We start from the raw sequence: 27,530 nt of genomic DNA on the forward strand, positions 1-27,530 counted from the left end.
AGATTGGATCGCAAACCTGCAAGATTTAATTCTAGCGGGTTTGCTGTCTCGTGTTTTTTAATTGACTTGTTTTAAATGACCATCACATGCAACTTGAAAAAAGAAATGCCTCTATTGTGGTCAGTAGACGAGGTGGCAGCACAACTGTAATGATCAGACTATAATCCCAAGCGGTACTAACTGCAGTGGAAGAACAAACCGAGCCGAGTTGAGTCGTACCGCACAGTGAGAAAGTGCCATAAAAGAGCAATGGCACCAGGGTTCATTTTAATCTAAACAAACATGCCAAGTGTGAACACACCCTTAATACTTAAAATCAACCATGAACTGACTTGAAGGGTGCTGAGTGCAGTTTCTTTGAGTCATCAATATTCGTTTTTAACTGTATTCCCAAAAGAGAACAAAATGGTGAATGTTAGATGCATTTGTCTGCATCTAACATGCAGACAAATGAGAGGATGTTGCCATACACTGTCCGATAGATCCGTGGTTCTCAGACCCTCCTCTCTGCAGATTCTGTTTGTCTCCTTAACCTGACACACTCGGTTGAGTTCATAGAGCTGTGTCCTGATGATCAGCTGATGGTCTGAATCGGGTAGATTAAAAACGAGACATACAACTTATGCAGAGCGGTGGGTTTCCACTTAAAAATAACTCTACATGTCTAGCATATATAAGATTACAAATATTGAGTAATAATTTTATGTCTTTATAGCATAGATGCATCTAAAGAAGACGGTTCCTTGGGAAGACTTGTAAATGACGAACACAGAAATCCTACTTGCAAAATGAGAACCCTTGAAGTGAGCAGGAAACCTCACCTGTGTCTCTTTGCTGTGCGAGACATTCTACCAGGGGAAGAAATCACTTTCAATCACGGATACTCAGATTGGCCATGGCGAGTCAAGGTACTATCAAGAAAATGATAGAAAGATTGATCAGTAATTCAGGATAATCTTTTACTATCTGATTAGTTACCATGTGATTGTGGTCTCATATTTCTCAAGCCTTTGAATCAAGCATCAACTGAATCCTCTGATAAAAAGCCATCCATCAGTTTAGGTCCGCAGAGATCGGTAAGTCCACTTTAAAACATCTGTATCATTATTCTATATTATTGACTCTTTTGTGAGTAGTGTGTCTGGGTGTTAACAGAAGGAAAGGAGTGATAGATAAAGTTACTGTAGGACAGCTAGAGTAATTACTAGTTTTTCTGTTCTATACAAACATTTCTGATTTTTATATTCACTGGTTCCTTTTCTGGCATCCAGCCCCATTGTGCTGCTCCTGTTTCTTCACCTGGATTGGATGAGGTGAACAGCAGTGGTCCACATAAGCAGTCAGGCAAAGCAAGAACATCAAGAAAAACGGTAACTGTCTCATAATGCAGCAACTATTAGATGATTTCTGGGAAAAACTGTTGATATTTGAAATCGACACCCAAACAACCACACCCCTCCCTGCATTGCTCCGCCCCCAAAATACTGAACACCCTATTCAACACAGGCAGCTACTAACAGCTGATGCACAGGTGTTCAACTAGAAAAGATCTTTATCGCTGGCAAACCGTAGGATGCATTAGAAGGTTTGTTTTTAGTTGATTGTAGGTGCGTGTCCACTTCATCCAGCACACTTTGTGTAAACGCTCCAAATGGTACAAAATAATATTCTGTCAGAAATGTAAAAAGTTAAATTGGTTCCTTCCCGGTCTGGAAGGAACCACTGCGGAGAAGCACAGTATCTGTGTGACTCGTCATAGACATAAACAGAGAGAAGTAGCTCCAGCTACAATGTTCTTTAGACACATGCAGTTCTGTTTATTAACCGTTCAAGCACCAAAAGTTACGGAATGTAAATGTAGCGCCTTACTACCCACCTCTGCTAGTTACCTAGTTATTGTCACAATTTTATTTTCAATATTGTTAATGTACATTTTATGTTTGTTTAAAAGGTTAGTTCAAATAATGTCATTAATTACTCACCCTCATGTCGTTCCACACCTGTAAGACCTTCATTCATCTTCAGAACACAAATTAAGATATTTTTAATTAAATCCGATGGCTCAGTGAGGCCTGCATTCAAAGCAATGACATTTCCTCTCTCAAGAACCATAAAGGTACTAAAAACATATTTAAATCAGTTCATGTGAGTACAGTGGTTCAATATTAATATTATAAAGTGACGAGAATATTTTTGTGCACCAAAAAAACAAAATAACGACTTTTCAACAATATAGTGATGGGCCGATTTCAAAACACTGCTTTGGAGCTTTATGAATGGGTTGTTTGCACATGACGTCACAGCAGCAGCGCGAATGAGTCTGGAGGGCAGGGAGTGATGTTTCTATATAGGAATCCTATCAAAAACTCAAAAGGTTTTGCATTGTTTATAGTTGCTCAAATCGTTAAAATCGAGAACCCAGAAGGTGTTTATATCGTTTACATAACTTATACCGTTTTTTATAACTTTTCATTTTTTAACGTTAAAAGTTGTCGCCTTTTTATAGCGTTTTGCATCTGCTGATACTGAAATTAATATGGATACTTACCTTTTGTTTTTGACTCGGTTAAATATTAACATTCTACATGCTATCGTTTGCAGGGAGGAGGAGATATTTTATCCTATTTAATTATAATTGGGTGTTTTCCCTTCAGTTTTGTAGAATTGTTTACAATGTTGATCTGGTTACCACGAGAATAGTGTCACGCGCTGCTGCTTTCAGCCGTCGTATGGTAGAAAATGTCCAAATAAAATAAATATTTAACAAGCTGACAGAAGACGATGCATTTCTTTGTTGGAAGCGTGTAAATGTAACTAGTTTTAATGTTATTTTTGTAAATATTCACTTTCCCCATATTTCCCCATAAGGAGAATCGGAGGGTCACGATCAGGGGACGGACACCAACACGCTGTATTTTTGTATTTATTTCAACAAATTTCAACCAAAATCAAACCCATAGAAGCTTGTGAACAGTTTTGAAGTGGCTGTGTGCAAGTTACAATCATTCACAAGCGAGTGATCATACTCGCAAACATAATGTTAATTAATTATTGCACAAAAACCAAATACAAAACTCAAAAGTATGTTTTTTTTTTTTTTTTTTTTTAAGTGAAAGGCAGTGGGTTTATTTAGTGACATTATTACATTTGCTAAAAGTCGTCTTTCCTCACCTTCTCAACCAAGGCGAAAATTGTATTACCGTCCATTTTTTTGCCCCGAACGATACTGTGAGTTCCTATTACAATTCTCGATTCAGCATAAATGACCAACAATGGCGACATTTTTCACAATCAAAAATTAAAATACTGCACTTGACTTCACTAGCAGAAAGGCAGCGCGATATAAACAAACCAGACTAGAACTGAACGCGGCGTGACGGCAGCTTCACATTCTCTATATCTGCCTCCTCGATGGCAATCAAGTCTTTCAATTCAGTGGAAAAGTCTCTCCTCTTCATAACACAAGGATCGCCAACATATGTTGTGATTTTCTGTTTAAACCTTTCTAAACCAGCACAGAAAGGACTTTTCTCCATCTTTTCCATTCTAATTTTCACTGCTTGCCCTCCACCGGAATTTTGCGCTTCACCAGAACCACGTGATTGCAAACAACCTATTGAATCAGTGACTCGGAGCGCCAAAGTCATATGATTTCAACAGTTTAGCCGTTTGATAGGAGAGCCGAGTCACTGATTCGATTTGTGAAGCTCCGAAGCAGTGTTTTGAAATCGGCCCATCACTATATTGTCGAAGTCGTTATTTTGTTTGTTTGGCACACAAAAAGTATTCTCGTTGCTTTATAATATTAAAGTAGAACTACTGAACTCACATGAACTGATTTAAATATGTTTTTTAGTACATTAATGGATCTTGAAAGAGGAAATGTTATTGCTTTGGATGCAGGCCTCACTGAGCCATCGGATTTAATCTAAAATATCTTAATTTGTGTTCTGAAGATGAACAAAGGTCTTACGGGTGTGGAACGACATGAGGGTGAGTAATTATTGACAATATTTTCATTTTTGGGTGAACTAACCCTTTATGCTAAATACTTCTTTATATATCCACAGAAGCGGTTTCAATCAAGACTGGCAAAATTAAGAAAACATCATGAAGATTGCTATGAACGTTTTAACAGGGCAGAAATTGAAAATGAATGCAATACGATTGCTAAACAGCTATCACAAAAAGATTGTTTGGTGAGTAATATGTCAACATCATCACAATACTCTGTGATCAACACCTCAGTCCATTAACAGCTAATTATTTTAATATTAATTAATAGTTTCCTTAGTTCTTTTGCTTGTAGACCTTGTTTTTATTCAAATTATATTTTCAAACTGTTACAGTCATCCTTAGTCACGTCCACAACTGATGCATCCTCTTCATCACCACCCTGTGCTGTGTCCACCTCTGTGATGACCTCATCACCGTCACCGTATTACCGGTTACCAGAGGGGACACTGCAGTTGGCAAAAATGAGTAAAGTCCTAATGGCCATGGAGAAAGGAACACTGTCTGACTTCAAAGGAAAGAAACTTGACAACATTGAAATTGACCCAAATGGTATGAGTATACTTGAACGGTCTGTGTGTGTCTGTGCTGTATATATTTGCAAAAACTGTACATTATCATATGTTACAGATGCTAAGTATAATCAATAAACTGTTGATTTTTTTATCAATTGTTTAGAGCAACTTGAGGCTCAAGGTGATTCCATGCCAAGTGATGAGGAGGATTACAGTGACGTATCTCAGACAACAGCACCAGCAGAGACTGATCCACCTGTTCAATCTGATCAATCTGTTTCACAAGAGGATCAAGGTAAGAAAAATCTCTAAACTACACACACAATAATCATCAAATAACCATAAATTAGCTCCAAGCAGCAATAGCCATCCAAAGGCTTTTCAAAATTCAGAAAAATCTACACATTAGGACATATGTATGATTTGGTCATACTCACTGATTTAGTTATGAGAATTACATTTTTAATTATTCCATAGGTTCTTCAAATGCTCCAAAAAAGAAATGGGAGGACAATGAGGTAAAAGCAGTAGAGAGACACATGATGAAGTTCATCAAGACATGCAAAGTTCCTGGTAAGCAAGACTGTGAAAGATGCATTCACGCAGAGCCAGAAGCTTTGAAGCAGCGAACATGGACTGGTGTGAAAAATTATGTGCGGAACAGGATCACGACTCTTAAAAGAAAGGGTGGTTTGTGAGGAGGCACAAACACAAAAACACTTCAGTGCCTTTTATAACTTCTTTACTGTAAAAAAAAAAAAAAAAAAAAAATATATATATATATAAAAATACTGTAAAAATATAATATGATGTGGAAAGTGTTAAAAGTATTATTTGACTTATTTGTGTGAAGAGAGTGGCTCAACTAGTGACCAGCTCATTGAAGGTGCTGTACATTAACGTTGTTAGCAGAAGACTGTACTGCGATGTTGCATAAACTAATCAAAAATACTTTTCTTTAATCTGTACCGTTTATCCCAAGTAAAATAATCCCATATTAGCTCTTATAAATATATTTTACATGCCATCTTAACACTTTTAAGCACATTCTCTTTTTGTAAGAAATGGAGGAAAATGAAAAGAAATTAGGATAAAGGTGTAGAAATTGTTTTGAGGATGGAATGAAGCAGAATATCAAGAAAGACAGAGTATAAGAACGCTAATGAAGAAAGAATAGTTCATTTTCAATTAGGGCTGGGCGATATATCGTATGCGATTGTCACGTGCATTTCGTCAGTAAAGCCGGTTCCCTGATTACCACTAAATCGCCATCACCTGCTTTCAAATGGAGCGGCATTTAATAGGCAGAGCCGTAGATCACTGACAAGCTACGCAATATCGCGTTCATTATTGCAGATGAATCGCCTTCGATAATGAACGCGATATTGCGTGGCTTGTCAGTGATCTACGGCTCTGTCTATTAAATGCCGCTCCATTTGAAAGCAGGTGATGGCGATTTAGTGGTAATCAGGGAACCGGCTTTACTGACGAAATGCACGTGACAATCGCATACGATATATCGCCCAGCCCTATTTTCAATGTTCCGTTTTCATTGTTGAGGTAAAGGGGATAAGGGGGAGGAGCGAATGTAAAGGGGATGAAAAGAGGGAGGAGTGAATGTAAAGGTTGTGGAAAAGAGGGAGGAGCGAATGTAAAGGTTGTGGAAAAGAGGGAGGAGCGAATGTAAAGGGGATGAAAAGAGGGAGGAGCGAATGTAAAGGGGATGAAAAGAGGGAGGAGCGAATGTAAAGGGGATGAAAAGAGGGAGGAGCGAATGTAAAGGGGATGAAAAGAGCGAGTGAATGTAAAGGGAAGGAGGAGGGTGAAGGTAAAGGAGGAAGTTAGAGAGAATTTAAAGACTGATGAATGGAGGAAGTACGGAAGCCTCCAAGTTGGTGCCAGTTTTGCATTTGCATTGTTGTCCTTTGTAAATTGTTTTTTTTTTTTTCTAATCTTTTTGAATTTCTGTTATTCGCCACAATGTGTTGATATTGTTAATATTAAAGACTCATTTAATCAGTTTGTCTCACTAGAGTCCCCAAAGAGTCATTTTATCGGAGTGTGTGTCTCACTAGAGTCCTCAAAGAGTCATTTTATCAGATTTTGTGTATCACTAGAGTCCCCAAAGAGTCATTTTATCGGAGTGTGTGTCTCACTAGAGTCCTCAAAGAGTCATTTTATCAGATTTTGTGTATCACTAGAGTCCTCAAAGAGTCATTTTATCGGATTTTGTGTATCACTAGAGTCCCCAAAGAGTCATTTTATCGGAGTGTGTGTATGACTAGAGTCCTCAAAGAGTCATTTTATCAGATTTTGTGTATCACTAGAGTCCCCAAAGAGTCATTTTATCGGAGTGTGTGTATGACTAGAGTCCTCAAAGAGTCATTTTATCGGAGTGTGTGTATCACTAGAGTCCCCAAAGAGTCATTTTATCGGAGTGTGTGTATGACTAGAGTCCTCAAAGAGTCATTTTATCGGAGTGTGTGTATCACTAGAGTCCCCAAAGAGTCATTTTATCGGATTTTGTGTATCACTAGAGTCCCCAAAGAGTCATTTTATCGGAGTGTGTGTATGACTAGAGTCCTCAAAGAGTCATTTTATCAGATTTTGTGTATCACTAGAGTCCCCAAAGAGTCATTTTATCGGAGTGTGTGTATGACTAGAGTCCTCAAAGAGTCATTTTATCGGAGTGTGTGTATCACTAGAGTCCCCAAAGAGTCATTTTATCGGATTTTGTGTATCACTAGAGTCCCCAAAGAGTCATTTTATCGGAGTGTGTGTATCACTAGAGTCCCCAAAGAGTCATTTTATCGGATTTTGTGTATCACTAGAGTCCCCAAAGAGTCATTTTATCGGAGTGTGTGTATCACTAGAGTCCCCAAAGAGTCATTTTATCGGAGTGTGTGTATGACTAGAGTCCTCAAAGAGTCATTTTATCGGAGTGTGTGTATGACTAGAGTCCCCAAAGAGTCATTTTATCGGAGTGTGTGTATGACTAGAGTCCCCAAAGAGTCATTTTATCGGAGTGTGTGTATCACTAGAGTCCCCAAAGAGTCATTTTATCGGAGTGTGTGTATCACTAGAGTCCCCAAAGAGTCATTTTATCGGATTTTGTGTATCACTAGAGTCCCCAAAGAGTCATTTTATCGGAGTGTGTGTATCACTAGAGTCCCCAAAGAGTCATTTTATCGGAGTGTGTGTATGACTAGAGTCCTCAAAGAGTCATTTTATCGGAGTGTGTGTATCACTAGAGTCCCCAAAGAGTCATTTTATCGGAGTGTGTGTATGACTAGAGTCCCCAAAGAGTCATTTTATCAGAGTGTGTGTATCACTAGAGTCCCCAAAGAGTCATTTTATCGGAGTGTGTGTATGACTAGAGTCCCCAAAGAGTCATTTTATCAGAGTGTGTGTATCACTAGAGTCCCCAAAGAGTCATTTTATCGGATTTTGTGTATGACTAGAGTCCTCAAAGAGTCATTTTATCGGAGTGTGTGTATCACTAGAGTCCCCAAAGAGTCATTTTATCGGAGTGTGTGTATGACTAGAGTCCCCAAAGAGTCATTTTATCAGAGTGTGTGTATCACTAGAGTCCCCAAAGAGTCATTTTATCGGATTTTGTGTATGAATAGAGTCCTCAAAGAGTCATTTTATCGGAGTGTGTGTATCACCATTTTTATTCATATAGTTTTTTGACTATTATTACATTTTACAGAAAACATGCCTAATGTCTTAAGGCCCCAGTGAGTAGCCAGAGATGACTCTGGTGAGGAAAACATCTTAAGATGTTTTTGGGGTAATGATTATTTGCAGTCAATACTAAATAAACTAGAGGGATGCAGGCAGTGGTCAGGGAAGTGTTCTCTGCCTTGAAGTCAAGACAACTTTATTTCTAAAGTGTGTTATACTATACAGTTAACTTCAAAACACCTTAAAATAACTGTTGAAAATTTTAACAATTGACATGACTTATATTTGAGTTGTAAAACAGTTCTGCAGAAGACAATAATGTCATTATTCAGCTTAATTCAGTTCATCTTTTGTTCTCTGATAGTCAATACAGTCGAATCAATAATATTTCTGAATGTTAATTGTCATTTCCCAACTGAGCAATCCAAAGGCACTCGATCTCAAGCTGCAAATCAAATGAAAATGTATGCTACCCATTTTCAGTGCTCTTGAAGAAGTTAAAAAGCCCAGTTTAGTCTCTCACACTAGTTTCTCTGCTCTAGCTTGATTCCAGTACCCAGTATTGAAACTTTGAATTGTAATATTACACTTCTGTGTCTTCTTAGGATAAATAACTTATAAAATTACAAGTTACAACAAAGTCCTGAAAGTGTACCTTAACCAGAGTCTGTGTATCTCCACAGTCCTCAAAGGATGACTAGATCAGAGTTTGTGTATGTCCCCAAATTGGACATATAAAATACTGTCCCCAATGTGAAGGTAAAGTGTCAGGTCTTTAAGGAAGTGTTTTATTGATAAAATCAAGTGATATCTGTAATAAGGGCTTCTCCAGAAGCGCAGTGATGTCTTTCTTTAATCTCTAGACCCTTCAGAAAGGGTAGTCCCTAAAGGTAGGGTATCCAGTCATACGTCCTCACATTGTAGTTAAGTAGGTATGTGTGTGTGTGTGTGTGCTTTTGTTTATATTACATTGTGGGGACCAAATGTCCCCATGATGTAATATAAACCTGAGTTCACCTACATCGTGGGGACCAGCCAGCGGTCCCCACAATGTAAATGGGTTTATAAATCATATAGAATGAGTTTTTGTGAAAAAGTAAAAGTTTGCACAGTTTCCTGTGAGGGTTAGGTTTAGGGGTAGGGGCAGGGTAGGGGGATAGAATGTACAGTTTGTTCAGTGTAAAATGCATTGAAGTCTATGGAAAGTCCCCACAATTCACAAAAACAAACATGTGTGTGTGTGTGTGTGTGTGTGTGTGTGTGTGTGTGTGTGTGTGTGGTTTCACTCTCGGGAACTTACAGCAAGGGAGATATGAGCTGTGTGTCATCTAAAGGTTTTAGATCCAGTCACTGTTCTCCACCGGAGCAGCTCCCATCAGTTTGTGTTCTATGCGCAACTCAAATGCTGTGTTGCAAGGGACATGAGACGCAAGATGCAAAGGATGTGAGACACGAGTACAATGGTTAAAGATGTCCAGTTAGCGCATGTTTACTTTGAAGCTGCTGTTGGTTGATGAAGATTTGATAGATGAACCCGTGGCTCAATAGGACCAAAAAGTGATAATTTTTTCAGTTTTATGGACGTCACCATCTTTGATATTACTTTGGTCACTGTCACTATGGTTACTGGTAAGAGAATATGGGCTTGACTCTTGTTGCACCTTCATACAGACAGTATTAGAGACGCTGCTGTAAGTTGCTGTGTGAACGAGACATTTCGAGACTCACACCTGTAAGTAAATGCGGTTGTCATTCCCAAAAACTGACAGTGTGAATGTAGCCATTAAGTAAATGCTATGATTGGGTAACAGTTTTGCATATTAAAATAAATGAAAATAATTTTCAGCATCCCCACCACCATTGTATTGAAAATGTCCAAGCTGAAAAAAATCTCATTACATAGTTGAAACATTTGCCAACAATGTGAAACATTTATGCATATTACATATGCAATAAGTCTATGTGGCAAATAAAGTTTAAGTACTTATATGTACTACAGTTATAAATGACAAAGGATGAATTATGTGTTACGTGCTGGTGTGGTAGAGATGAGTCGGTAACAGATATCCACAAAGTAGAGCGTTTATTCACAATAGTAGCGAGGATACACACATCAACACATCAACACATAAAACTAACATTCAGGACAGACAAGGAGTGCAGGGGGTGAGTGCATTATAAAGGGTGTGCTAATGAGAGAGTCCAGGTGCAGGTGATCCGTGAAGATGGGGAGATGACGAGGAAGTGGGTGCAGGTGTGGAGAACAGGAGGATCTTGGGAAATGGAGTCCAGGGGAACAAGGGATCTGTAACATTATGGTGTTGACAAATGGAATTATGAATGAATGCACCACTATTTGTCACACTGTTCTTATAGGCTATTAGTTCCTTTTCAATAAAGTGAAAAACATATACTGTACATTGTAATTTGCAGTGTCATGTTTTAAATAAAATAAAATGTGTTGTAGTGTAATTACTGATGACAAAAGAGATGTCACTCACTTAAGTTTTTATTCAGGATTACAGAAAAATAGCTTAGGTCAACCATAACAAAAGCAGCATTCTCTATGTGCTTTCTTCCGTATCTGATAATCCAATGCGGTAACGAAGCAAAGGAAAGAACAGTAAATGACAGCTCTTGAGCTGTGGTTAGAAGCATAGTTTCTTGTTTTTATGACATGTGGACTTAATAAATCATTATCTTGAGCAAAATAAGCAAGATGACATTAAATACAATGTATATATTTTATTTCGAATATATACAAATGTCATTTTACATATTTTAGTTTGTCAAGAGATTTTAACCCTCTGGAGTCTGAGGCTGATTTGGGGCTTGGAGAAGTTTTGACATGCCCTGACATTTGTGCTTTTTTTGCCCAGAAACACAGTATGCGAAGAGGCGTGAATCACCACTGAAAATGGGCCATTCTCACCTGAGAAGACAAAAGAATTGGATAGTAATGAGCTGAAATGACTTGCATATTAACCCTCTGGAGTCTGAGGCTGATTTGGGGCCTGGAGAAGTTTTGACATGCCCTGACATTTGTGCTTTTTTCAGTTGTTCATAAACATATTAATGGAAAAAGTGTCATTACACTGTATTCAGCACAAACTAGGCTACAATAATATGTGAGGAACATGTATGTACATGTTTGTGTTTTTGAAGGAATAACATTTATGCGTGGTTATTGAAAAAACAAAAAACTTAAGTCACTGATATAAGGCCAAAAAAGTATAGTAAATCTGTTCACAAGACTTTTGGGTATTGGAGGTTGTAGACTAGAGTTTTTGCTTCAAAATTATGTAAAAAATATACTGCCTACTCCTTCATATAAAACAATATATTGATTTAGTTTTTGTAAGACACTTTTTGCCAAGAAACACAGTATGCGAGGAGGCGTGAATCACCACTGAAAATGGGCCATTCTCACCTGAGAAGACAAAAGAATTGGATAGTAATGAGCTGAAATGACTTGCATATTAATGAGGCATTTCAGTCAGGTAGGCTGTGAAAAAAACCTTCTGTGATGTCTCAAGCTCATCATGATATATGAAACATACAGAAAAATATTATTACAATATAAAATAATGGTTTTATATTATACTTTAAAATATAATGTATTTCTGTGATGCAAAGAGTCTGAATATAGGCTTTTAGTTTAAAAGCATACACATTTGGAGAAATATTGGATTCTCATATGCTTATGTCAATTTTCTATACAGAGGAGTTATATTTATTTAATATTCATTGTCATTACTATGAGCGCTGGTGTTTTCAATTCATCCTTGAAGTCGGAGGGCGCTCTGTGCATTTTAGTCCACAAATTCATCTAAAAGAAGAAGAGGCTATTCCATGAATGGAGTTTCCAATACATACTGCAGCAGGAGGGCGCTAAAGAAACAAAAACTAAAATTCATCTGTAGAAGAAAAGTAAACAGGAACTAACTGCATGTCTTCTAGAGCTCCCTAACCATGACTTTTACATCCAGATAAACACTTTTCAAGACAATAAATACACGATTGAGACGATGAATGCATGTATTGCCTCTGAATTTGCGTCTGAATAGCGCTCCCTCCGTGGGCGTGGCCGCATTAGCGGATAATGAGCTGAATCACGGACTTCTGACATGGCTCTCTTTTCATACAGATTACATAAACACAGAAGGTTTGTTTTCGATTTGACTTACATGATTTAAAACCTGACATCTTAACGTTTTTTAGACATAAGTTTAATTTTTCTGTGATTAGTATTCACTAAGTTACAGTTAATTTTCTGAGAACTATCAGATTGGACTTCGTTCAGAGGGAGACGAGAGATCACGCATCATGTTAGTTTTCTTTATTTTACAAAAGCACAACATTTTGTTTTTACTCTGAGTGTATACAAATAAAAGAAGATATTCTATATTTTCAATTGATATATTACTTATGTCTCTATGACAAAAAATGACGGAGTATTTTAAGTCTGTTTTGCTGCAATGTGAAAAAAAACCTGCAGACCTCAGAGTGTTAAACCTGAAGCCAAACCTTTCCTTGCACACCAAATCAGTGCTGCTTTCCAACCACCTCATATTCTGCAAAACAGCCATGCATCTATGAAAATGAACAAGCTCGTGAGTCATGAGAAGTTAGATTCGAGAGCAACCATGCTACTCCTGTGCAACATTTCAGACAGCAAAATAACAGTGGTCATCCTACTCCTCTATCCTACCCCATATCCCCAAACTCAAATCATGGTAGCTTCATGGTAGCTCAAACATAAATTACTTTGTAAGATATCTTGCTCGTTGTGAGCTTGTGGCAACAGGCTTATTTCAGTGTAATGATAAACCTCAGAACTACAGAGCCTGGAAACTTTCTTTTCAGACTGCAACTACTGATTTAAACCTGACACCGAGTGAAGAGATGGATCTCCTGCTGAAGTGGCTTGGCAAGGAATCAGCAGAGCATGTGGAACAGATAAGGGCAATACATATCAACAATCCACAAGTAAGACTGGCAATGGCATGGGACAGACTTGAATAAATTTATGGCTCAACAGAAGTGATAGATACTTTGTTCAAACAAATTGACACCTTTCCAAAAATAGCGAATCGAGATTATCCTAAGTTGACAAAGATGAGCGATCTTCTAATGCAGCTTCATTCCGCTAAGGCCGAAGGAGACTTGCCCAGCCTCACTTTCTTAGACACGGCAAGAGGCATCAATCCAATAGTGCAGAAGCTGTGGTTTCGTCTGCAAGAAAAGTGGGCATCAGTTGATGTACAAGCAACAAAACCATGTTCCCTATCCTCCCTCTGCCTACTTCATAGACTTTGTTAGTCAGAAGGCTAGAATTGGGAATGATCGAAGTTTTAACTTTATCTCTCAGATAGACATGGCTCCCAAGATGGAGAAGACGGCTTGGAAGCCCAGTAAACAACGAGAAATCTCTGTACACAAGACAACGGTATCTTCCAGAGTTCCCATTGATACTGGTGAGCCCTCCCAAAACTGACATCTGCGATAAACTGTATCCCATTCATAGAAAACCACATCCTATGTGTAAATGTGGTGCATTCAGGGAAAGGCCCATTGAAGCTCGCAAAGCAATTTTAAAAGAGAATAATGTGTGCTTTAAAGACTGCTCTTCAGCATCATGCAAAGAACTAAGATTAAAGTCCAATGTTCTGAATGTACGAGTGAAAGGCACCACTCAGTGCTCCACCCTGGACCCGCGCCCTGGATAGAAGAAGTAGACGCTGCTCCTGAGCACGGCGGGGAGGGGGAGGAAGTTACCAGCAAATGTAAAATGTTAAATCTCAAGTTACCAGCAAATGCACAGAAATCTGTGGGGAAGATCAGACAGACCGATCTTGCTCTAAAATATGCCTTGTAAAAGTATTTCCAGCTGGCCAGAGACAAATCAGTAAAATTCTATGCAATCCTGGACGAACAGAGCAACAGGTCACTAGTTTGCTCACAGTTGTTTGAAGTGTTCAGTGACCAAAGTGCTCTGTACACATTAAGAACATGTGCAGGAGTAAAGAAGTCAGCTGGAAGAAGGGCTAGCAGCTATGAATTGAAATCTCTGGATGGAACTGTCCGCATCCCATTACCAAGCCTAATAGAATGTAACGACATTCCCTATAACAGAGACGAGATTCCAACTACTGATGTTGCTCGCCGTCACGCTCACTTAAAGTCTGTGGCACACCTCATTCCAGAATAGGACCCACAAGCCCCAATTATGCTTCTCTTAGGTCGGGACATCATAAGAGTTCATAAGGTCCATAAACAGGTGAATGGCTCACACAACCTACCCTATGCACAGAAGTTGGATCTGGGATGGGTCATTGTTGGCAATGTATGTCTGGGAAATGTCCACAAACCACAGACAATCAGGAACTTTCACACAAACATCATAGAGCCAAAACGCCCAACTCTTTAGTCCATGTCCTAACTGTAAGTTTAACTTCTGTGCATTGCCATGTTAAAGAAAAATACAGGGACATCCAACTGACTACCCTCCAACATATTCTGTGGATGAGTATATCTGTGATGCTGACCACCTGGGATGCACTGTGTTTAAGCGAACCAAAGATGACAACCAGGTGGCTCCTTCGATTCAGGATGCCTGTTTCATGAAAATCATGGAGGAAGGTCTACAAAAAGATTCAAACAACAGTTGGGTAGCACCATTACCCTTTAAGAATCCATGTCCATGCCTTCCCAACAACAGGCCGCAAGCACTGAAAGGTATTTTGCCTCTCAAATGCAACTTTCAAAGGAAGCCTGAAATGAGAGATCATTTCCTCAGCTTCATGGACAAGATGTTTAAAAATGGCCATGCTGAGTTGGCCCCTCCTCTGAGCGAGAAAGAAGAACAATGGTACCTGCCAACATTCGGAGTGTACATTCTGAAGAAACCTAAACAAATCAGAGTAGTGTTTGACTCCATTGCCAAAGCCATTGCCTTCACAGCAGACATAGAACAGATGTTCTAATTTTTTTTTTGGCAAGGGAAGAAGACAGGAACTTTCTATGTTTTCTAAGACAATGACCTTTCCAAAGACATTGTGGACTATCGCATGAGGGTCCATGTCCTCGGTAATAGCCCCTCACCTGTGGTGGCTATTAATTGCCTGCACAAGTCTGTTCAGATCAGCGAGTTCCATGTCAACCCTGATGTCAAGCATTTTGTGATGCGCGACTTCTGTGTAGATGATGGCCTGCCTACAGCTGAAGCTGCTATCAATTTGGAGAAAAAGACACAGGACGTTCTCTCCAAATCCAATCTGAGGCTACATAAGATTGCAGCAAACAACAAAGAGGTCATGGAAGCTTTCCCATCCAGAGATCATGCAAGTGACCTGAAAGATCTAGACTTTGAGGCAGACACACTGCCAATGCAACATAGTCTTGGACTCAATTGGAACTTCCATACCGACTGTTTCCTCTTCAGTGTCTGTGATGAGATAAAACACCTTGCCGGGTATAAGGTTTTATCAACTATCAACAGCCTCTATGATCCTCTTGGGCTTGTAGCGCCAGTCACAATTCAAGGCAAGGCTATTCTGAGAGAGCTCACTACTGAGAGTGGTGACTTGGATGCTCCATTACCACAAGAAATGGAGGAAGCTTGGACGTCATGGAAAACTTCTTTGACAGAGCTATCCAGTCTTTCCATCTCCATCAATGTGGTGCAAGAAGAGGTTTATAGTCAAGAGATCAAATGTATCCAAAAGCAAGAGAAGATTCCAAAAAGTAGTCCTCTTCACACTCTGGATCCATTCATTGATGCAAAAGGTCTGCTGAGAGTGGAAGGTCGTCTCCACAATTCAAGCCTTAATCAGAGTGAGAAGTCTCCTTTGATAATTCCTGGCAAGCATCACATTGCAGCTTTGCTCATTAGACACCGCCATGAGCATATCCACCATCAAGGCCATCAATTTACTGAAGGAGCTGTCCATTCAGATGGCTTTTGGATAGTTGGTGGGAAACGAAAGGTGAGTAGCATCATCCATCAGTGTGCAACTTGCAGACGGCTTATAGCTCCACTCAGTATCTAGAAAATGTCCAGTCTTCCAGCAGATCGCCTCTCAACAGACCCTCCCTTTACCAGTGTTGCACTGGATGTATTTGGCCCTTGGAGTGTCGCCTCATGACGGACAAGAGGAGGGTTTTCACACAGTAAGAGTAGGCTGTCATTTTTACATCTATGAGCATAAGAGCTGTTCATATTGAAGTTATAGAGTCCCTCAACACATCCAGCTTCATCAATTCTCTTACACATTTTCTTGCAGTGCGTGGGCCTGTAAAAGACATTTTTTCAAACCGTGGCACAAACTTTGTTGGTGCGTGCAAAGACTTAAAGATACCATCAAACATTAACAGCAAAACTGTGAAGACGTATCTGGCAGATCGAGGTTGCACTTGGAGTTTTAATCCTCCACACGCTTCCCATTTTGGTGGGACATGGGAAAGAATGATTGGGATTGCAAGAAGAATTCTTGACTCCATGTTCCTCCAGCTGAAAGACAAACTTACCCACAAAGTACTGGTGACATTCATGGCAGAGGTAGCAGCCATTATCAATGCCTGGTCTCTTGGGTCATCGCAGGGGGGCACTGCCTTTTGAGAATTTTTTTTACGCAGTGGCAACATCATAGTCCAACACAGCAGAAATGCTGTGTTAAAAATGGCTTAGTATTTGGCAGGTTTTGCATTGAAGTCGCCCTTTTTATTCATGCAGTTATAACTGCATTATTAATGATTTATAATGCATTTGTATATTCAAGCTTTTTCAGCCATTTGTTGCCCCCTTGCCAACTTTTTTGAGACCTGTAGCAGGCATCAACCTATCATTACAGTGAGTGTCCACTGGCGCGGAGCAGAGCGAGCATTTTCAATTAATTCCTATGGAAGTCGAGCTTCACACTTGCGCGGTGCATTGTGGGATTGACAGTGGACCGGAGAAAGCGTTGAGAGAGGCTGAGAGCGTCAAAAAGGTTGGGCAGTTGCAAATAGCAAGCGGAAAATGCGGGTGGCAGCCAATCTCTGTGAGGTTCAGGTAGTGATGTCTGTCTTGAGCATTTAAAAATTTGCAGGTAGTGCTGGAGTTTATGCTGATTTAGCTCCTAAATCATATTGTTTACACAGTGGACATTTTGCAGTTGTTATATATATGTTAAATATTACAGTTTGGATGCTTTCATTGTGATTATACTGGCTGGGTTTATAAAAGTTTACAAAATTGACAGGATTGCTGCATCATGAAATAAACCAGGAATCTGATTTTGTTTTAAATAAGTGTGAATAAATACATCTATTAAGCATTTATAATATGAGTTAAAATGGCTTACTATTTGGCAGGTATTGAATTAAAGTTGCCCTTTTTATTCATGCGGTTGTAACTGCATTATTAATGATTTATAATGCATTTGTAAATGACTTATTACTCATTAATAAACACCTTTATAAACCCTTTACAAAGGGAACCTTAATGTAAAGTTGTCACAGACACGCCAGGCTCTACACTTACCCAATCACAATGGACTCCCTCTCCTGAGTATTAACTAGCCACACCTGACACGCATCAGCACTCATCACCACAGCAGCATAAAAGACACTCCAGAGCACTCAGTCACTGTCCGGTCTCGTTAATGCATACCTACCTGTGATGCTTACCTCAAGGACTCTGCTAACTTCTACTTACCTGTATCCAGCGTTCCATGTGACTCCTAGTGTCTCCTCGTCTCCTGTGAGTGTCTTCGTGTCTCGTCTGCCCCACGCCTACCTGCTTCCATGATCCCTGGGAAAGATAAAGACAAGTATCAGATCCAGTCTCATCTTCAGTCACAAACTTAACCTGATTCCACTCACCTGCACTCTGCCATCAATCTCTGGTTGTTCAATAATCTGTATATTGACTATACCTGTGTCTCTGTCCCCTTCTGTACATAACAGAAGACTGGACCATCCAGATCCATTTCAAGACCTCATTGTTGCGCTTCGCCGCATGCTCACCAGCATTTCCACGCCAGCACCTTCAGCGACCACTTCCGCATTCACCGCTGAATCTCCTTCGTCATCGGCGATCGCCAGTCCCATGGCCAAACTGCCGCCCTTCACTGGCCTGGTGGAGGACTGCAATGGATTCATCCTGCAGTGTTCGCTGGTCCTGGAGATGCAACCACACTTGTATCCCGACGACAGAGCAAAGGTGGCTTTCATCATCTCTCACCTGGAAAGAAGAGCTCTCCGCTGGGCTGAACCACTTTGGACACAGAAAAATCTGGTCGTTAAATCGCTATCAAGTTTCTTTTCCCACTTCAAGGAAGTTTTTGGGAAACCAGCCTGGGATTCATCCATCAGTGAGAGATTATGCAAATTGAAACAAGGTCGCATGTCTGTGTCTGATTATGAATGCCCCACTCGTCCAGTACGATCCATGATGAGTGTTATCATGCCTACGTTGAATACGATGAAACCACTTACTATTGTTGTAACCCTTACTGCTGCTGATTTCTGTCTTCCAGTCAATGACACCTATCACCTGCAACTCCCTGCAAAATCCACCCAGTCTTCCATGTGTCACTACTAAAGCCTCATCATCCCTCTGTTCTTCCCTCCATAGAGCCTGGCGAAGCAGAAGAACCCACTTCCTGGATGGAGCAGCAATGACTGAAATAAAGAGAAGCCACAGAGATCTATCTAAATCCATTCATACCTATGTTTGGAGGCCTTAATTTGATCTAAACTGCATCACATCCACTCCATCTCCATGCAAAGCACAGTTTATGTTAATGGTTACTGACTGCTAAAACAACAGGTCATGGGACAGACCTGTTAAGAGATAAACAAATGCATGGACGATGATTTAACCATTTCATATCGTGTTTGGTGTCTATCTGCTCCCTATGATGCATTTAATAATTTGAAAGAGGTTTGGTGAAGAAATAATGCATGGGTAAAATGTTAAAGACACTAATTTAACACTGTACTTTATGCTATGCATGAGTTCCACACTAGGGTGGGCAACACTGGGGCTGCTTCAGATAACAGTAGCCAATCACACTCCAGAATCGGCAAGGCGCCACATTTCAATCTCCTCCTCATCAGAAAGGGATAAATATGTCCCCCGGGTAGACACACCCTTGTTCTGCGTTTCCAACTCGACAGGGAAGGAGACATTAACAGACACTCCACATCCTGAGTTTCTGACCTGACGAAGAAAGAAACTACAAGATGGTTAAGGTGAAGCTTTTGCAAGCAAAACCTTTTTCATTGCTTCCAGTTGCACTCTAGCTGCAAAAGGGCCCCAGCGTTGAGGGACTTCATCTGACCCTTACGGCTCCTACAGCAGCGCAGCCCAGTCCGCAAAGGACCTCTGCATCGGCAGACATTGCTTGTACCACACGGCTCCTCAGCGATGCAGCCAGCCTGCAAAGGAACCTGTGAAGATTCATCTGACCCAGCTGCCCAGTCAATCCTAAAGGACCCTCTTGGCGCAACCGAAGTTCAGCATCCTCCAGCCCAGCGTGGCATGACTACTGGATCGCAACTCCGCGCCCTCCCACTGCTACCAGATTGATCACCCGACTGTGTGGAACGTAAATATAAACTTACCAAACCTCTTTTCTAGAGACCTTGGTATTAGTTTATACACGCAGCATATGTTATTCTAACCTGTTTAGATAACAGTTACTTGAGGTCAGCTTGTTACAAATAATAGGGATATTATTTGTTGAATGATAAATAAGCAATTATTTATCACCATTTTACCAGAGCCATTAGGTGGCTTCCAGAAGAAGCATTCCCATACAATTCTCTTCCATTCTACATTCAGTTCAACAGTATTGCATTTATCCATTCTGTGTTCACTTCATTTATTTGTTTCTTTGATTTAATTCAGTATTCTCCTTTGATTATTATTTTACTATCCTTTAGAAGTGCAGATTCATTATTTCATTATTAATCGTTGTGGTATTTACTCTTGCATGTTTATTGTTAATAAATTTCATTGATTTTATTATAACTGTGTCTTCCTTGTGTTGATGATCAAAGATTCTACTAGTTGACCAGACTCACAAATCCTTCAGATAAATCAGTTGACCGACTAGAGAGATTTAAATTTTGTAAGACACTTTTTGTCAAGAAAAACAGTATGCAAGGAGGCGTGAATCTGCATAAATAATGGGCCATTTACACCTGAGAAGACAAAAGAATCACATAATAATGACCTGAAATGACTTGCATATTAATGAGGCCTTTCAGTCAGGTAGGCTGTGAAAAAAACCCTCTGTAATAATGTCTCAGTTCAACATAAACAGCAATACTGTGAAATATTATTACAATTTAAAATAATTGTATTCTATTATATTCTTTAAAATATAATGTATTTCTGTGATGCAAAGTGTCTGAACAATTATGTTACATCTATGGCATTTCATATAGGCTTTTAGCTTAAAGGCATGCACATTTGGAGAAATATTGATGGATTCTTATATATTTATGTCAATTGTATATACTGAGAAGTAATATTTATTGTCATCAATATGAGTGCTGGATACTGTGCTTTTAATTCATACTTGCAGCCGGAGGGCGCTCTCTGTGCACATTTAGTCCACAAATTATTCTAATGAAGCAGAGGACATTTCTGGAATTGTGTTTTTAATTCATACTTGCAGCTGGAGGGCGCTCTGTACACCTTTAGGCCACAATTTCATATAAAGAAGAATAGGAACTAAGAACTAACGGCATGTCTTCTAGAGATCACTAACCATGGCTTTACCATCCAAATAAACACTTTTCAAGACAATACGATTGAGACGATGTATGCATGTATTGCCTCTGAATTTTCTGTGGGCATGGCCGCATTAGCAGGTAATGAGCTGAATCACAGACTTCTGACATGGCTCTCTTTTCATACAGATTACATAAACACAGAATGTTTGTTTTCGATTTGACTTGCACGATTTAAAACCTGACATTTCAACGTTTCTTTAGACGTAAGTGTCATTTTTTTTGTCATTAGTATTCATAAGTTACAGTTCATTTTCTGAGAACTACCAAAGAAATTCAAGTGTCTGCCTCCAAGTTTCCTGTGTCAAGTCTTCTAAGCTCTGAGAAAGTCCAAGTCTACGCTACTTTTGTGGAAAGTCCACTCGAGAAACATTCTACGGACATCCCTGCATGTTACTCAAACTTCAGCAATGTCTTCTGTCCAAAAGAAGCCTCCAAGATTCTTAGTGAGCCAGTGCCCAGAGGGAAAATCTACTCCCTTTCCCTCCCGGAGAAGAAGGGCATGGAGGAGTACATAAACAAAGCTCTGTCACAGGGCTACATACGCCCGTCTAAATCCCCTGCTGCTTCAAGCTTTTTCTTCGTGGTGAAGAAGGGCGGCTTGCGGCCCTGCATCGACTACATAGCTTTCAACAAGATCACCAAATTCCGCTATCCACTTCCTCTCATCCCATCCCACTGGAACATCTACGCGGTGCCACTGTGTTCACCAAGTTGGACCTCCGCAGCGCATATATCCTCATCCGGATACGTGAGGGGGACAAGTGGAAGACAGCCTTTGTGACCCCTAACGGCCACTATGAGTACCTGGTAATGCCGTATGTACTTGTCAATACCCCCTCCGTATTCCAGGACTTCATGCATGAGGTGCTCCGGGAGTTCCTGCACAAATCAATCCTGGTCTACATAGACGATATTTTGATTTATTCCCGGAGCATAGCCGACCATCGCCACCACGTTGCGGAGGTCCCCCAACGCCTGAGGGACTTTCAACTCTACCTCAAAGCCGAGAAATGCAGTTTCCATCAGCCCTCAGTGCAGTTCTTAGGATATAACATCGACCACAGTGGCGTCCGCATGGACGAGAGGAAGGTAACTGCTGTCCAAGACTGGCCCGTTCCCACATCTGGGAAAGAGTTACAAAGGTTCCTAGGTTTTGCAAATTTCTACCGCAGATTCATCCAAGGTTACAGCTCCATCACCAGCCCACTCACAAGCCTTCTAAGAAACAAGCCCAAGTCTCTGTCCTGGACTCCAGCTGCCACACAAGCCTTTAACACCCTGAAGACCGCGTTTACAGCTGCTCCCCTCCTGGTCCACCAAGATCCAGATCTCCCTTTCATCGTCAAAGTCGACGCCTCAACCACAGGAGTGGGAGTGGTGTTATCCCAGTGGAGGCATTGGCTCAAGGGAGCTAAACATCCATTCACAGTGCTGACAGACCATAAAAATCTGGAGTATTTACGGGATGCAAAACGACTGAACCCACGCCAAACCAGATGGGCTCTGTTCTTCACCAGATTCCACTTTACAATCTCCTATCATCCTGGGTCAAAGAATGTAAAGGCTGATGCTCTGTCCCGTATTCATAGTCCTGAAGAAAGCACCAATGACCCATTACCTGGTCCACTGGGATGCTCCCCGAGCCGAATACCTCCACCAACACCCCGTCGGGTTGTCCCCAAGGTTTGCAATATGTTTCACGGACACAGCGCACTCCACTAATTCATTCTGCACACTCTTCACTGGGCACTGGCCACCCAGGGGTCAATGAGACCCTCTCGTTGTTGAAACAGCGCTTCTGGTGGCCCAACATGGCATCCGACGTCAGGAGGTACGTACGGGGGTGCCAGGAATGTGCCGTCTCCAAGAGTCCACGCCATCTTCCCTCCGGGAAACTCCAACCTCTGCCCGTTCCAAACCACCCCTGGTCACACCTAGGAGTAGATTTCATAACGGATCTCCCAGTCTCCAACGGTTGTACCTGTGTTCTGGTGGTAGTGGACCGATTCTCTTGCCGAAGTCTTGTCGATTAATTCCCTTACCTGGGCTACCAACGGCAATGGAGACCACAGAACTCATGTTTAACTATCTATTCCGATACTATCCTAGACAAATGAGCAGACGGAGAGGAAGATTCCCAGTCCCAGATTCATTGGCCCCTTCACCATCACCCGGCAGAAAAACTCTGACACCTATCACCTGCAACTCCCTCCTGAGTATAAAACCTCTTCCATGTGTCACTACTAAAGCCTCACCATCCCTCTGTTCTTCCCTTCACAGAGCTGGGGCGAAGCAGAAAAACCCCCTTTCCTCTGATCATGGAAGAAGTATCAGATCCAGTATCATCTTCAGTCACAAACTTAACCTGCTTCCACTCACCTGCACTCTGCCATCGATCTCTGGTTGTTCAATAAACTGTATATTAACTATACCTGTGTCTCCGTCCTCTTCTGTACGTAACAAAAGTGTTACCAAACTTTCATTCCATATATTCAGATGTTCATTCCATATATTCAAACTTTCATTCCATATATTCAGATGTTAATTCCATATATTCAAATTTTCATTCCACATATGTGACCCGTCACGGAAACCAGGGACACAAGTCGGCAGCACAACTTTCGAGCAAAATGAGAAAGAAGCATTTTTTTAAAAAAATTGGTGATTTTCGTTTTTTTGCAGAATCTGTTAGTTGAGATCATGAAGAAGCCTTTCCGTGTTTGAGATAGCAGTATTGGTATATTTAAAAGCGTACATTTTGAGGTTGAAATCAGCTTGTTTTTCTGAGATTCTAGCACGCAGTAGGGGCGTGTCTGTGTGTATTTCCATACTGGGAAGCGTGGCTACTTATTATGCAGCGCTCTGGCCGGCTCTAGCTGATATCAAAATTCAATGAAGAACCGTGGCCGTTACACCGAAAATGTTTTGAAGTACTTCTTCGACAAGCCGGATGCTTATGAACAAGCGCTCACTGATTCTGAAGACGATCTGAGCGACGATGAAAGCGGCATAATAAGACATTACCTCTCTGGAGTCGGGTAACACGCCGGCGCATTTTGCAGGATTTTTTTCACATTGAGCAAAACAGACTTAAAATACTCTGTCATTTTTTTTGTCATAGAGACATAAGTAATATATCAATTGAAACTATAGAATGTCTTCTTTTATTTGTGTACACTCAGAGTAAAAACAAAATGTTGTGCTTTTTGTAAAATAAAGAAAACTAACATGATGCGTGATCTCTCATCTCCCTCTGAACGAAGTCCAATCTGATAGTTCTCAGAAAATGAACTGTAACTTAGTGAATACTAATCATAAAAAAATTATACTTGTGTCTGAAAAAACTTTGAAATGTCAGGTTTTAAATCGTGTAAGTCAAATCGAAAACAAACATTCTGTGTTTATGTAATCTGTATGAAAAGAGAGCCAGTGATTCAGCTCATTATCCGCTAATGCGGCCACGCCCACGGAGGGAGCGCTATTCAGACACAAATTCAGTCAATACATGCATTCATCGTCTCAATCATGTATTTATTGTCTTGAAAAGTGTTTTGAATAGCCATAGTTAGCGATCTCTGGCCTCTGTTAGTCCAGCTAGTTCCTGGATTGCCTATTCTTCTTTAACAGGCTTCTCAGGTGAGAAAATTTCATTTTATGATTATAGTGACCAAAATGATCACGGTTATCACAGAATCCTGTTCAAAAAGTAAATTCACCAAGTTTCATGTGGAAAACTAGCAAATAACAAATAAAATTAGCATCAATATGTACTTTTTCTTTACATAAACATTAAAATAATAACATTAAAAATGATGGGCAGATTTTAAAGGAGTGTCTTACAACAATCTACAATGCACAAGTTCAAATAGAGTTTTGACAAAAAAAAGTCACATATTTCAGCCTCTAAATCATTTTTATAAAAGTCAAAAAAGATAAATTACTGACATTTATAATGCACATTAACCTTTATTATTAATAGTATGCGGTCCATGCAGCTTTACAGGGGGTATGGTTTATCTAAATGAGATGTAAATGAGCCCTATTGTCACTCCCAGCAGGTGGGAACAGGTGAGAACTGCAACTTTAGAGGCGTTTTTCTCCCTATAGGGCTTTCTTGAATGCCTACCTTCAAATGGCCACAACTTCTCCAAACATTATCAGATTTCCATGTGTCACACATCGTTGGAAAGCTTGGAGACTACACTTTCCGAATCTGTGAATAACTCAAAATGCCCCAGAACCGACTTGTGTCCCTACTTTCCGTGACTGGTGACATATTCAAATGTTCATTCAATATATTCGTTTCATTCCATATATTCTTGATTCAATCAGTATATTCAAATATGATGCCTGCAACAGGTCTCAAAATAGTTGGGAAGGGGGCATGTTTACCATGGTGAAGCATCTCATCTTCTTTTCAAAACAGTGTGAAGATGTCTGGACATCGAGGTTATGAGTTTCTGGAGTTTTGGTGTTGAAATTTGGTCCCATTCTTGCCTGATATAGGTTTCCAGCTGCTGAAGATTTTGTGGTCGTCTTTCACTTATTTTTCTCTATAGGTAAAAGAATTGGACTGCAGGCAGGACATTTCAGCACCCGGACTCTTCTACGATGAAGCCGTGCTGTTGTAATACGTGCAGTATATGGTTTTGCATAGTCCTGCTGAAACACACAAGGCCCTCCCTGAAATAGACGTCATCTGGAGGGGAGCATATTTTATTCTAAAACCTTTATATACTTTTCAGCATTCATAGTGCCTTCCAAAACATGCAAGCTGTCATACTGTATTCAATTCAATTCAATTCACATTTATTTGTATAGCACTTTTCACAATACATATCATTTCAAAGCAGCTTTACAGAGAATGCATGTCAACATCACAATTTAAAGAATGCAATTAGCAAATAATGTAATAATTTAGGCAATTAATTTACAATCACTGTTAGTAGTTTAACTGAAGGTAGAAGCAATAAGCTCCTGGAAAAATGAATTACATTAACAATAATTAGGAATATATAGAAATTGGGCAATGTGCATGTTGATCCAGATGATTGCGTCTTCTAAAGTCCTCGCAGGTGTTGGCACCAAGGAGGAAGTCCTCGCAGGAGTTGTATGCACTTTGCACCCCCATACCATCAGAGATGCTGGCTTTTGAACCGAATGCTGATAACACACTGGAAGGTCTCCCTCCTCTTTAGCATGGAGGACACGGCATCCATGATTTCCAACAAGAATGTTAAATTTGGACTCGTCTGACCATAGAACACTTTTCCACTTTGAAACAGTCCATTTTAAATGAGCCTTGGCCCACAGGACACGATGACGCTTCAGGTTGTCCCCAATTCTTCTGACAGTCTTGAATCCATAAACAGATGTTTAGATGACATCAAATTGTGGCTGTCTCAGAACTTTCTCTGTTTGAATGAGGACAAAACAGAATGTATTGTTTTTGGCACATCCAACCTGCCCAGTGTTTCAGCTCCTGGTCTTGTTGCGTTGACCCCCCATTTTAACCACGTTGTGAAAAATTTGGGAGTGAAATTAGACAGCAGTCTGAAATTTGATAAGCAAATTGATTCTGTGGTCAGGGCAAGCTTCTTTCAGCTCCGCCTCCTAGCAAAGGTTAAACCCTTCTTGAGCCGTTGTGACCTGGAAAGAGCTATCCATGCTTTTGTTAGTTCTCGCATAGACTACTGTAATGCGCTCTATGTGGGAGTTAACCAAGCTGGTCTTTACCGTTTGCAGCTTGTGCAAAATGCTGTGGCCCGCCTGCTCACTAACAGTCGGAAACACGAGCACATCACACCTGTCCTATATTCCCTGCACTGGCTCCCTGTCCAGTTCAGAATTCATTTTAAAATTTTGACATTTGTTTTAATGCAGTCAATGGCCTTGCACCTTCCTATTTCTGTGAGATTTTGAGCCCTCACCGACCTGAAACTCTGGAATAGCCTTCCTGATAATGTTAGGGGCTCAGATTCGCTCACCCAGTTTAAATCTAGATTAAAGACGCATCTCTTTAGCCAAGCATTCACATAATGCATCTCTTATCAGATCAATTGCACATGACTATCTTTACTTAATGTTATGAACAGCAGCTACACTAATTATTCTCCATTTCCTTTTCTGTTTTCACTAGGTGACTAGATCGGACATCAGCCTCAGTTTGGATCCAGCCTCTTAAGAAGACCTAAGATGACCAACACCTATGAAGAGACGGCGCCAACTCCTGTGAGGACTTCAGAAGACGCAATCATCTGGATCAACATGCACATTCCCAGATTTCTATATATCCTAATTATTGTTAATATGTAATTAATTTTTCCAGGGGCTCATTGCTTCTAACTCTTGTTAAACTGCTAACAGTGATTGTAAATGAATTGCCTACAAATAAATGTGAATTGAATTGAATTTTATAGCCAATCATGTTACAGACCTGATATCAATTAACTTAATTGGTTGCTAGATGTTCTCCCAGCTGAATATTTTCATAATTTCTTGCTTTTTCAGCCATTTGTTGCCCCC

General features: G+C 40.3%; 1 long non-coding RNA gene across 1 annotated transcript; it reads left to right on the top strand.

Moving 5' to 3' along the window:
- The first annotated feature begins 1,313 nt into the window (after window positions 1-1,313).
- LOC137021170 (uncharacterized) lies at window positions 1,314-4,560 on the top strand. Its single transcript, XR_010895292.1, has 3 exons — window positions 1,314-1,370; window positions 4,071-4,199; window positions 4,350-4,560. It is a non-coding gene; the product is annotated as an uncharacterized lncRNA (long non-coding RNA).
- Window positions 4,561-27,530: the final 22,970 nt, after the last annotated feature.

The sequence above is a fragment of the Chanodichthys erythropterus genome, chromosome 6 (assembly GCF_024489055.1).
Source record: "Chanodichthys erythropterus isolate Z2021 chromosome 6, ASM2448905v1, whole genome shotgun sequence".
Classification (NCBI taxonomy): Eukaryota; Metazoa; Chordata; class Actinopteri; order Cypriniformes; family Xenocyprididae; genus Chanodichthys; species Chanodichthys erythropterus.